This window comes from Chenopodium quinoa, unplaced genomic scaffold, assembly GCF_001683475.1.
Source record: "Chenopodium quinoa cultivar QQ74 unplaced genomic scaffold, ASM168347v1, whole genome shotgun sequence".
In the NCBI taxonomy this organism is placed as follows: domain Eukaryota; kingdom Viridiplantae; phylum Streptophyta; class Magnoliopsida; order Caryophyllales; family Amaranthaceae; genus Chenopodium; species Chenopodium quinoa.
The window spans coordinates 665,931-677,431 of record NW_018742890.1 but is presented as its reverse complement, the minus strand read 5'-3'; the positions used below and the strand labels follow the sequence as shown (position 1 = coordinate 677,431).

General features: G+C 35.1%; 1 long non-coding RNA gene across 2 annotated transcripts; it reads left to right on the top strand.

Annotated features, from left to right (window-relative positions):
* The first annotated feature begins 897 nt into the window (after window positions 1-897).
* Window positions 898-5,781, top strand: LOC110726920. Of its 2 annotated transcripts, XR_002512424.1 has the most exons (7): window positions 898-1,583; window positions 2,693-2,782; window positions 3,141-3,236; window positions 4,547-4,691; window positions 4,775-5,037; window positions 5,141-5,410; window positions 5,504-5,781. It is a non-coding gene; the product is annotated as an uncharacterized LOC110726920 (long non-coding RNA). The 2 variants fall into 2 exon arrangements; XR_002512425.1 differs by lacking the exon at window positions 2,693-2,782.
* Window positions 5,782-11,501: the final 5,720 nt, after the last annotated feature.

The following is an 11,501-nucleotide window of genomic DNA, read 5'->3' as shown; positions in this document are numbered from 1 at the left end:
GTTGACCATGGAGTCAAGTAACAAGAAGCAGATGGTGGTTGTTTCCTTGTGACATCTAATTAATTGATTTTGTTTGTTTTTTTAATTATTCTAGTTCATTAATTGTTTAATGTGGAGATACGTGTAGGATGCAGGTGGTGCAAGTTGCAATATGTAAATTAGTATAACAACCCACAAAAAAAAAACCATGAACAAGAAAGAAAAAATACAGCTGAAGAGAGCTGGTTATGTTTTTATGTAAACTTTGAAGAAAAAATTACAAAAAAAATAGTATGAAAGGAACGAAAGTTCAAAAACAATGGGAAAACTGTCCATCCTTCTTTATGTGCATGATATGTCAATCAAATTTTTAGATCATAGGAAAAAATTTAGAACATAGGCAAAAGAAAAAAAAAATTAGAACATAGGAAAAAAAAAAGTTTAGAACATAGGGAAAAGAATGTTTAAAACATAGGGAAAAAAAAAATTAGAACATAGGTAGATAAAATTTAGAACATAGGAAAAAATTATAACATAGGTTGAAAAAATTTAGAACATAAGTAGACTAAATTTAGAACATAGTGAAAAAAAAATTTAGAACATAGGTAAAAGAATATTTAGAACATAGAAAAAAAAAACTTTAGAATATAGGAAAAAAAAACTTTAGAACATAAGTAGACTAAATTTAGAACATAGGCAAAAGAATTTAGAACATAGGTAAAAGAATATTTAGAACATAGTAAAAAAAAACTTTAGAACATAGGTAGAAAAAATTTAGAACATAGGGAAAAAAAACTTTAGAATATAGGTACAAAAAACTTTAGAACATAGGTAGAAAAAACATTAAAACATAGGTGTAGAATATACAAACAACTTTAGAACATAGGAAATATTTGGAACCTTAGAAAATGATTTGCAATATAGTAAAAACTTAGAACATAGGAAATTAGAACATTGGGGAAAAAAATTAGATCATAGGAAAAAAAATTGGAACATATGAAAAAAAATTTAGAACTTAGATAGAAAAATTTACTACTACATTTTTTATCTAATGCAACGGCGAAGACGGAGCTAATACAACGGCTCTACTATTATTAGACAAGGCTAATACAACGGCATCATGTTAATATATCAAACACTGGGCTAATACAACGGTTTTAAAAAACCGTTACATTAGGCCAGCTAATCCAACGGCTCATTTTGGCTAATCCAATGGCAATATTGCCTAATCCAACGGCAAAATATCTAATACAACGGCACTGTTTTTGTATAGGCGCCAAAACGAAATTTCCATTTATTAACTTCCCTCCTCATTTTTCCCCAAATTCATCTCACTACGCTCGCAATTACCCAGAAGATAACTCATTTTCCCCTAATTTTCATTTTTAGCTAGCTCTGTCTATATTCCCACGCCCTTCAGTTCCTCATTTTTCCCAATTCAGTGCCCAGCTTTGTTCACAAATTCACATTTTTTTTTCCTAATTCTCTCTCTTCTTCCTCTTCAAATGGTAGATTAGGCGAATTGAAGGAAGGCGCTGGCGGTAGCGGTGGTGGTGGCTGATTGTTCGACTCTTGCATGTGACAAATTTCCTCGGATCTTTAAGGTATACCTCAATTTGCTCGAATCTCTGGTGCCTTTGTGATTAGGGTTTGTGTTAATTGAATTTTGTCTTTGTGTTTATGCCGGTGAATGGTTTGGTTTTACTTTTTTCGGGTTTATGTCAAATAATAGACAAAGGAGTATATAATGTGGGTTTGAAATTTTCTGGGTTTGAATTTTTGTACAGTATAATTGTGTCATTATTTATGCACCACTCTAATCTCCCTATTTTACTTATGAACCCTCCTCCTTCCCTTTCTTTACATAACAGATAATTTATAGTTTTTCAATTGATAACAATTGAATACTATTAACCTATGTAGAGAGGGTCCTGAAATATATACTTGCCCTTTATGGAATTTTCAGGAATCTAAAGCTTTGTTTTAAGCTTACACATGTCTGCTCTCTCATCTTCAAGCTTTAACTTTAGCACGACTTGAATCTATCTTCTCTAATTTTCATATTATTAATTTGAATCAAGGTCTTATGAATTTGCAGCGCTCAAATTAGGATTTTGAAAAAGGGACTGAATTGAACAACAGAAAAGGGATAGATTTTTTACTTTTCAAAATACCGAAGTATGGAACACTCTATCTGTTATCTACTGTACAACTTACTACTAATTAAAACTCGAGCTTCAATGCTAGCGCAAATACACTCTTGCTTGCATCTTCTGTTTTGGTTCAATTGATCCCACATTTGCAGGGTCATGTTACACCGATTAGCTTTTACCTCACACTTAGGCCAAAACAGTTAGGATATGCCAGCCTTGTTTCTAAACCTCAAGAGTGTATTATCAATCAGACGCTTATGCACAAGCAAAAAGGATCAGAAACTGTGTTACTTTTATGGCCAGTGATCAGCTTAACCAAAATTGATCACAAAACAATTTCAACCACACTAAATAGGTTCAATAGGATAATAATTCTATCAATGTGTTTATTGAGGGGTTCTTTCTCAAAAACTATTCCTCATCCTACTATAAATGTAACATTTTCAAAACAATGTTAATACTCCCTACACTAAGTTGATGACCCATTGATTTACTTTGATTTTATATAGATTTCTGGTTATAAATTTACACAATTGAAATATGGGTTTGAATTTTTGTAGGTGAAGATAAAAAAGGACTTAAGATAAATAGAATAAGGTGTTGAACAATTGCCGGCAGCACAAAGGGTTTTTTATCTTTAAGTTGCCTTGGTAAGCCTTTTTAAAATTTAATTATATCTAAAATTTTCATAATGTGAATTGGATATGATTTTCACAACCAAATTTTAGAAATTCTTCTCCCAATTTCTGCCAGAAATTAGTTAGGCTCTTATAATTAGTTTTCATTTTGGAAATTAATTTTGTTTTGATTGAAGGGTAGGGTAATGGGGGTAATTTGTTTGTGTTTTGGATCGATTATGTCTATGATCTCGTGTTCTTGTTAAGCCTTACAAGGAGAAGAGCAAAATTCCTAACAACAAGTAAATGTTTTGTTTCATGGTTATCGACTTATCAATGCTGAAAGTATGGGTGTTTAATCGAATTCCATTGTTTGTTTGATTGTATGTAGGAAGTAACATCAACAACAGATATAAAGGCGAGAGTTTTCGTAGTTTCCGAGCCCGTTTGGGCATGATTGTAGAGATCCTTATGAGTTTCAGCTTTGGTGAGTTGGTTTAACTGTTTAAGATATTGATATAACTTTGATTGTGGCAATGTATAGTAGCTTAGTTATAACTTTGATCTTTTAAGGTATACCTCAATTTGCTCGAATCTCTGGTGTCTTTGTGATTAGGGTTTGTGTTAATTGAATTTTGTCTTTGTGTTTATGCCGGTGAATGGTTTGGTTTTAATTTTTTCGGATTTATGTCAAATAATAGACAAAAGAGTAAATAATCTGGGTTTGAAATTTTCTAGGTTTGAATTCTTGGTTTGAATTTTTGTACAGTATAATTGTGTCATTATTTATGCATTTTTGAGGAGAAATCAGTTGGTATGGGTAAATTAGTTTATAGGTGTTTTTTTGTCAGTAATGGTGATGCTGTTCTCATTTAGTCCAGCAAATTTTCTGATTCTCCCACAAATTGGTTGCTTTAAATAAATTCCAGGAAAATTTAGCCATTGAATGGAATTGAAAGTTCTATTGTACCATTATTATGCTAAACCGAGATATTAAAACTTACTAGTGTTTTGTTTTAAAGGGAAATTTTTGTTAGTAAGAAGTGATACAATATCTAAAGTATGCTGCCCCTAAAACTTTAGGATACTTTAAGTTTGATTGACATGAATGTGTACAGTTGGCCTTTAGCTTTACATTATTATTAAGCTCTAATTTTTGTTTATTGTTTAGCTTTTATTAGGCAAACCTTTGGTGGTAGAAATTTTTTGTGATTATTAGTATGTTACAGCTAGTATGTTAGACAACCTGAGATTATAAACCTATTGGGTTTATTTCATAAGTAGAATTTGAAACAATGAATGGAATATATTATCCCATCTTATTTTAAATTACTAAATTATGTATTACTCTAGGCAGAATTATGAACATTAAAGTTACCAATTGTACTTGTAATGTGCTACTGAGTATTATACATCTTGTTTATCAATAATTGACAGGCCTTGTTCTTTTAGATGTTGGTGTTGTTGCTACTTGTGATGCCGCCACTCGTGCTGTTAATTGCTTGATACAAAAGTATATATTTTTATTTGCAAAAAAACATGTTTATTTATATTGGAGTCATTGAGATAAGCCTACAACTTGAAATGGAGCGTACCATAGCAAGGTTGAATGATGAGCTAGGATTTTCTACCCCAGTTATCTCTCTTTCTCTCTGCTCCCACTCTTTTTTCATATATAGTCCTGTTCAAAGTTCCACGTTCCTGGCTACCAATTGTACCTTGTTGATACATTTGACTTGCTTTAAGCCAATGATAATGCATACATCTATTCTAATGACTCTTTGGTATTATGGACAGTCTTGTCTCAGTTGGAAATTTAGAAGCTGCAGTTAGTTTATTACTATCCACTTCCCCTGAAAGCCATTACTTCTATGCAAACGCGCTGCGTGCAGTTGCCCTCGCTTCTGCTGTGTCAAAGTCTCTTCTTGAACTTGCTGTTAAGGTATAGCAACAGTTTCGCATTGAATTAAACTGTATGTTTCCTATGGGTCTATGTGTACTCTAATCACTGTCACCTTTATCTAGGTTGTTGCAGCTAAACTATTGTCTGGCACTCATCTTCTTTGTGCTGTTGGAAGGCATCAAGAAGCTTGTTCTCAGGCCAATTTTCTCCCCTTCTTAGGATAGCCATAGAAGGGTAAAAAGGAACAAAATTGTGTATTCAAATTAATTTAAACGAAACTCAGTCAAGAATAGTGGGATAGGGGAAGTAGGATGACCACTTATTGCGGTGCATAGGATGGGTGCTTCCTCATATTCGTCCCCCTAGGCTTCTATGTGACTCTCAGGTAGTCTGACTATTCTATGCTGTGTGGCTTCGGTCCATGAGACCATGATGATTTTGCTGTGCTTTGAGCAGTTAAAAATATAATTACCACTGTTATTTTACAGTGCTGCAGAAATACATTAAGTAGACTTCCGTTGCTGCATTTCCAGTAGGACTTGTGCAAAAACCACTTGGCCTCTAGTCTATTAAGTGCCTTAATCAAGAGGAGACAAGTGCTGCTCGAGTGTAGCTTATTGCAGTACTGTTTGTGCTCTGTGGCTGTTGATAAGTTTTATTTCAGACAAATATAATGGGTTGCTCTTAAAATTTGTGTGATGATCTACTAAAAATCTAAGCCAAATTGGAAGATTATGTGCGACTCATGTGGGATTTTGGTACTTTGCCAGGAAATTCTCAGTTTTCTCATCATTTTCTCAGCTTATAATCTCTATATATTGTGTATTAATTTCTTTTATTTTTACATATAGGTGCATGGCGAGCTAGATGGAGGTGAATGAAGTACAATGATTATATATTGTCATCCAACAAATGGAGCGTACACGTCGGTGACTAATTTTATTTAGTTCGAGCTTGTGAAGATTAGGATTTGTATTTTGGACGATTTTTAATTAGTAAACTTTTATTATTTATTATTAGTTAGTATCGGTAGTGTAACATATATATGGAAACAATATTTTGTAATGTAACGTACATATTATATATACTTCGTTTATTGTTATAAATATATTGATATATTTTATATTTATTGTTACCTTTTAAATTTAAACTAACTAATAAAATATATATGTATTCCCTCAAAAAAATATAATACACCGTTGCATTAGGTGAAAATACACCGTTGTATTAGGTGACATATACCGTTGTATTATGTGACATATACCGTTGTATTAGGTGACATATACCGTTGTAGTAGGTGGAAAATACCGTTACATTAGCCTTGTCGTTGGATTCGGTCTATAGATCATGATTTTGTTGCATATTCATCTAATACAACGACAGCCAAAATGCCGTTGGATTAGGTATCAAGCTAATACAACGGCATGTACCTAATCCAACGGCATATTGGCAGCCGTTGTATTAGATGCAATAAGCCGTTGTATTAGGCTTAATACAACACCAGCTGATGTAACGGTATACAGGCGTTGGATTAGGTCTAATACAACGGTTTTTAACACTTAATACAACGAAATTTGCCGTTAGATTAGATCAAAAATGTAGTAGTGTTAGAACATAGGGTGAAAAAGTTTAGAACGTAAGAAAACTATCTAGAATATTAGAAGAACAAAAATTAGAACACGGGTATAAATTGTTGAATTTACCAACTCTCCCACATTGGTGGGAGATTGGAAATCAAGGGTCCATTTCCCTATAAATACCAAGGCATGGGTATTAGGAATGGACACACTTGAGTGGAATTAAAAAGGCAACTCTTGATTTGAGTAAACCATAAATTCGTAAAACTCTTAGTTTTATTTGTTTGGGTCTCGACTAACCTTCGAGGCTTAGGACGCTCGGGTCGGGTTCGAGGGTGCGATCCCGTCGGAGACCTCGTATTTTCGGGGTTCAAGTAAGAGCTCATAGTTGAGCGAAGCACGCGTCAAAGGTATAATCTTTTATCCTTTCTTGTGTTTAATTATGTTTTGCTTGTTAATTACATTTATTATGGGGGCGGGTCTTGGCAGGTTTCATTCCGCATAGTGTGGGTCACTACGAAACCCTACAGGTACTGTTTGGAGGCGTCTGGTTTCAAAGGTTGGGGCTGCTTTAATTGGTCCGCGTCTGGGAAGCTATTTAGGAGGTCTTCAGTTTGGTGTTGGGGTGCCGGCGGGTGGTGAGGCTATTCTTCATGTTGTTAATCGATTAGTTGAGGCTCGTGGTGGTGATGTTGGCCTCTCAATGTTGCTGGTGGATTTCCAGAATGCCTTTAATTTTGTTGACCGTACGGTTTTGTTGCGTGAGGTTCTTCTCCGTTGCCCTGCTCTCTCACGATGGGTTAAATTCTATTACTCTACTCCAGCCAGACTGTTTTATGGGGAGCATATCTTAAGTTCATGTCAAGGAGTGCAGCAGGGTGATCCTCTTGGCCCTTTACTTTTTACTTTGGTACTCCATCCGTTAGTGTGCCCTATTAGGGATTCTTTCGACTTATATTTGCAGGATTGGTATTTGGATGACCGGCACTATTATTGGTGACACCTTGGTGGTAGGAAAGGTTATGGAGTTGATTTTGGTGGAGGGGCCTCGTCTCGGACTCCATGTAAACGTTGAGAAAATGGAAGTTTTCTGGCCCACGGAGGACCCTCGTAGCCGTCTGGTCGGTGTCTTTCATGCTGATATTGCTCGTCCTGTGCATGGAGTTAAGTTGCTTAGTGGTCCTGTCAGTGTGGATTCCTCTTTCTGTGGTGAGCTTGTTTCGCAGAGAATGTTAAGACCATTGTGCTAATGGATGTTGTTGCTAAGCTTGATGATCCCCAATGTGAGTTGTTACTACTTCGTGTGTGTATTGGGGTTTCAAAACTCTACTTTTCTATGCGCACTTGTTCTCCTCGTCTTTTTAAAGCGGCCCAGATTTCTTTTGATATGGCCCTTCGAGCTTCTTTGGAGCGCATTGTAACTGCTTCGGGGCCAGGTTTTGGTGATTGGCAATGGTGTCTTGCCACCTTACCTTTTTCTTATGGTGGATTGGGTGTCTATTCAGCGGGTGATGTTCGGCACTATGCTTTCCTTGCGTCGTGTTTGCAGTCTTCTAGTCTTCAGGCTACGCTTCTTTGCAATTCTGGTATTGTTGGTCCAGGACCGGCCTTCGATTTGGAGCTCTTAGTCTTTTTAATAGGACTGTGGAGACTGACCTTATGCGTAACCCTAGTGAGATCGTTGCCCCCAAACTCATGAAGAAATTGGCAGATATATATTTTACGAAGGTCATTGCATCTGTAGCATCCACTTTCTCCTTATCTCCACGTCAAGTTGCCTTATGGAAGTCCCAACAGGGGGATCACACTTCTGCCTGGTTGCGAACGGTCCCGATATCAGGTTTGGGTCAGACTATGAATGGTAAGACTATACCGTTGTGTTCTTTGCTACCGGTTGGGTGTTCCTTTGTTCTCCGTTTCGACACCGTGTTCTGCTTGTTCAAGGGTTTTTGATGGGGATATTTATAGGGATCATGCAGTGTCTTGTACTGGGATGGTGGGTATTAAATATCGGCACAACGTTCGTTGTTCGTGACACCCTTGTTGATATTTGTTTTTGGTCTAAGATTTTTGCACGAAAGGAGGTTAACGTTGGGTTGACTGGAGGGAACGACGGGGCTCTTCGACCAGCAAATGTGTTGCTTTATTACTGGGATAGAGGTCTTGATGTATGTGTTGACTTGACGGGGTCTTCTCCTTTGACTCAATCTGGGTTGTCTGACTTCGTTCCTAGTCGTGTTGTGTCGGCTGCGGCTCGGCGGAAGCAGGATAAGTATGGGGCGCATTGCAAGGCTATTGGCTATGGTTTTCTTCCTTTCTCCTTTTCTTCATTGGGGGAATTAGAGAAGGATGTTGTTGCGTTGCTGAAGCGGGTTCAGGCGTTCGCTAGGACTCAGGATATTGGTGCTCGTGCAGCTGCTCTCTCTTCAACAAGATCGGGTTCGTTATAGCTAAAAGGGTGGGGACCCAGGTTGTATCTCGGCTCCCCACTAATTTCTTGTAAATCGATTGACTTTGTAATAATAATAATAATATTGGAGAAGAATTAAATCAAGAAGAAATTCCTGAAAACAATTATGTTAATAATGTCGTTCCAAGGCAAAGGTATAGAGGAGAGTCAAGTTATAGAAGACCTAGATATATTGCAATAAGAGATATTCAATATGGTATTAAGGTCATGCCTAATGAAGTCCGAAAAAAAGAAGAAATCAATCTTGAACTTATAAGTCAAACTGGTTATAAGCTAAACTTTGATGGAGTAAGAAATAGAGTCGATGTCCTAGAACATTGGAAGAAAAGTATGAGCAGTATCCTTAATCTCAATACTGAATAGACATCAGAAAACTTTTTAAATTACATAGAATACAGTTTCTATGGATGTGTAGCTAATTAGTATGAGACCTTAGGCATAGAAATTAAACAAACACTAAGGCAACTAGAATTAGGCTATGTTTCTACAACTTGTCGATTCATAGAAATTGAATTTATTGGCTACAAAGCTGATGAAAATGAAAAGGTACTTGAATATCAAAGAAAGCTAGTTAACCTGACAATTTGTAATCTAAAATATGTTAAAGGTTATTTACTGAGTTTGAGACATATTATACAAAATTGGTGAAAATGGAGCCAATCTAGGAATGTTCTATGATAAACTACCTAGCCCCATTAATGAAGAAATAAGTGAAAAATATGAAGAATGGAAGACTGATCATGGTATTGTGGATAGTTTAGGTATAAGAATAACGTTTTTAAGAAAATGGATCGAAAAGAAATGCAGAGAAGTAACGGGAACACAACAAGTTAAGAGACAATTTTTAACTTATTGGGATATGCCTAGCCAATATGGTTGTTCAAAGAATAATTATGCTAAAAAGAAATTTCATAGAAGAACACAGTTTGATAAAAACAGAGGTGAGCAATATAAGAAAAGGCAGCGCATTAGAAGCACAAATATAAAAGCCCAAGTAGATTTTTCAGGAAATCTTCATATTGCCCTAAAAAGAAAAGAAACTGTAAATGTTGGTCATGTGGAAAAATAGGTCATTATGCTAACGAATGAAAAAAAGGAAACCTTAAGTTAATGCAAACCCTAGGAAGCTGGTATTACGTAATAATCACAGAATATGAGGCCTTAGAATTAGCATTAACTAATAATAAAGGGGTTGTAGAAGTCACTGAAGATGATGATGATGAGAGTAATGAAAAAATTACGATTATAACTCAAGAATAAAGTGAGCATGAAGAAATTAATGAGATGAGAGAAGAGTTTGATGATCTAGTAGAATCTGAAAATGAAGAAAACAGTGAAGGAAGAACAACACTAGGTCAATTACAAAATGCCGAATATACCATAAATGATAAAGACTTAGAAGAAGGAATAAAAATAAACAAGGATGAAACATCCCAACCATCACAAAAGAAAAAAACATTTGGAATATCACTTCTTAATCTAAAAATAAGGAAAAAATACGTTTGCGAAGAGATGGAAGGTAGCATGGTCATAGAAGACTGTGAAAAGAAAGCTAATCTTATTAATATGATAAATTTGAATAATATTGAAAAACATATTATGGAGAAAGACTCAAAAGGAGACCTAAAAGAATATATCATTTTATTTGTATTGGAGCAATACAAGTTTACATAACTCCATTACAAGATTTTGGCAAAAATATTCAATGTCTAAGTTTTGTATGTGATATGAGACATAAAAATTTTGAAGATCAGGTAATAATTGGTATAACTTGCAACCTTAGTTAGGGAATGGTAAGTTATATTTGTGAACCAAGGTTTTATGTGAGATTACAAGATGCACATATTGAAAGTCCATTAGGCATTAAAATTATGACAGAGGGAATAAATATGCAAAAGGGAAGTAGACCAATACAATTAAGGTGGAAGATCATATACAAATTATCTAGTACAATCGATGTTCATCAAAAGAAACAACAAGTTGTTGAGGCTCATTATTATGAGAATGGAGGAGCATTTGAACCAATCAAAGTTGATCTTAGTAACACAAAACTAAAAACATCTTGGCTCGAAGAACTAATGAACCCAACCGTAATAGATAAGTCAAGCAAATTGTTATCGATGAACAAGGACACCTACACATAGGAATCAGAAAGAATCCTAGACTTCAAAGAAGTATAAGTGTAAAGACTAACAGTCTAGGTAGACAAGATTCATCTTTAAAAAATATGGAATTAGGAAAGGGTAAAATAGATGAAACAGATGTTGATGAAGATGAGGAAGAAATATCAAGAATACTTGAAAGAATTAGAATTAAGAAAAGTAAGGCTTTTGAACCTTCAAGGCACGGTGTTGATATAGGGTCAAGTTCATCTATGAGTGATAAAAAAATATAATAATAGGAGAATAGTTGGATACATAACTAAAACTATCAACGAACCAGTTTATGAAGAGAATAGAAGGAGAAAGAGTTATCATGAAATAACAAGAAAAATATCCAAACATCATTTACATAAAGGTTAACATATGCTTTGGATGTTCAGTCTGCTTTGGAAAAAAGAGTACTATTTCCTAATTATATGTGGAAAAAAGCAGAAACTCTTATGCAGGTTAAAATCGCTGATGATAGTGTAATGCAACACTCAGAAATAATAGAAGATTTGGTTATTGAAATTAATGGTGTTCCATTTACAATTCCAGTATTGTGGACAACTGATCAGCCATCTCATGATATGATCATTGGAAATAATTTCCAAAGATTATATTCACCATGTACCCAAACTATTAGCCAAATAGTGTTTAC